Here is a 1,879-nt window from a genome sequence, read left to right as displayed (position 1 = left end):
GAAAGTAGTGTGCCTACAGATGTGCGCACACACATGTGCACGCATGTGTCCACGTGTGCGAGTGCATTTGTATATTGCACACACATGTGCATACATGTTTCTGTGTGCTTCCGTACATGCAGGTATGTATGTGTGTACTGTGCATGTTTCCATCTGTGTGCATGTGTAGGTGCATGCATGTGGATGTGTGCACATGTTTGTGTATGAGTGCGTGTGTGTGTATGCATCTGTGTGGATGTGTGAGAGAGACCATGAAATGTGAATGGACCCAGGTTTACAGTACTTTCTATTGATTTCTTTAAACATCTTTGGGAACAGGCGTAGTGGTGAGTGACACCCCTTCAGGGGGTCATGCAGGAACAAGCACCGAGTTCTGGGCACTGTGCACTTAGGCTTGAGGGGCCCGGCGCTCCGTCTGGGCAGCGAGGCCCCTTTGTGCTCTGTGGTTAAGGACAGATCACCATGATGCGCAGACCTGGGGCTCCGGAGAAGCGGGGCAGCCTCTTGCAGGACACCTGGTGGGGCTTCCCAGTGCTCCTTGAGTGCGGAGCAGAGCTCACGGACACCTAGATTGAGCAGTATCAGCCCTGCCTCATGAAGTGGGGAAGCCTTGGATAGTGGCCTGGAGTTGGAGGCCTGTGGAGGCAAGGGGACACTCCCAGGGTCTGAGTTCTGCTCTGCTTTCTGATAGCTGTGTGAGCTAGGGCCTGTCCCCTGTGCCCCTGACAGTTGGGGGAAATAGAACCTCCCCATTGGTCTTTGGAAAGGACTGAAGGAAATTACACTTGAAAATACTGAGACCAGGACCTAGAGGACTTTACCCATTTGCCCCTCCCCCGCGTACGTGTATATGGGGGCAGCAGGGCCCCCTCACCTTAGCATGGGGAGCTTAGCACCATGAGGGCCTGTCCTTCCCCTCAGGACCACCAGTCTAGGTTCAGACACACCTCTTGTTCTGTGTCCCATCAGCCTCAGTCCACCCGACCCACGCAGGGAGTGATTTGCTTAGGGGCAAATGCTGTTGGTCCACCAAACATCCCCTACTCGTCTCTGAGCATTGTCCCCCATCCCCACACCTCAGGCTGTACCAAAGTGGACACGTTTGATTATGTGTCACCCGAAGCAGAGAGAGACAGCCAGAGACACAGAGACAGACAGAGATAGACTTGTGCAGACTCTTCATGCAGGCCTGGTCCTGCCCCTGCAGACCCTCTTGGACTGGGTTACTTGCAAGCTGCAGGCCCTGACCCGTCTTGGAGGGGCCAGGCTACAGGCCTGTGGGGCGGCCTCATCCCATCGTGTGTCTCCTTCCCTTCCTTTCTGCCTCCAAGGAAGCAGAGCTTCTGCAAATTCACTTCAGTACAGAATTTCCGATTCACTGGCACCGAGCCCTCGGCGAGGCTCTAAAAATGGCATTTCTGGGCACTGAGTCAGTGGTTAGGAGGCATTTGGTAGGTTCGTTCCTGCCGAGGAGGAAGGAGTGACTCATCCTCCTGCACTGGGGATGGAGTGAACTCAGGAGTCTGATGCCACGTAGCGCTGTTTCCGACCAGGGACCTGGGGGAGGAAATCCTACCGGCCACTGGAGTGGAGGACTCGGAGTGGAGGACGGTGTCTTGCCTCCCAGGACACCTTTCCCCAGGTCCGCAGGGACAGGCCCTCCCCATTAGCCCCCTGCCTGTGCAGCCTGCCTGCCCTTCCCTGCCCCTCGCCAGGGGCAGCCAGTCCCTGGACGTTGCAGAGAGAGTGCCATGTCCACCACAGAGTTGGGGCAAATCCTGAGTTCTTGAAGCAACCCGCTTTTGTTGGGAGCCTGCAAGAGACATGATGTGGGCTGAGGCTTCCCCCCAAGAAGAGCTGAGGTCGGCATTGTGTGCAA

The sequence above is a fragment of the Pteropus alecto genome, unplaced genomic scaffold, assembly GCF_000325575.1.
Source record: "Pteropus alecto unplaced genomic scaffold, ASM32557v1 scaffold108, whole genome shotgun sequence".
NCBI classification, from domain to species: domain Eukaryota; kingdom Metazoa; phylum Chordata; class Mammalia; order Chiroptera; family Pteropodidae; genus Pteropus; species Pteropus alecto.
This window is presented reverse-complemented; position numbering follows the sequence as displayed.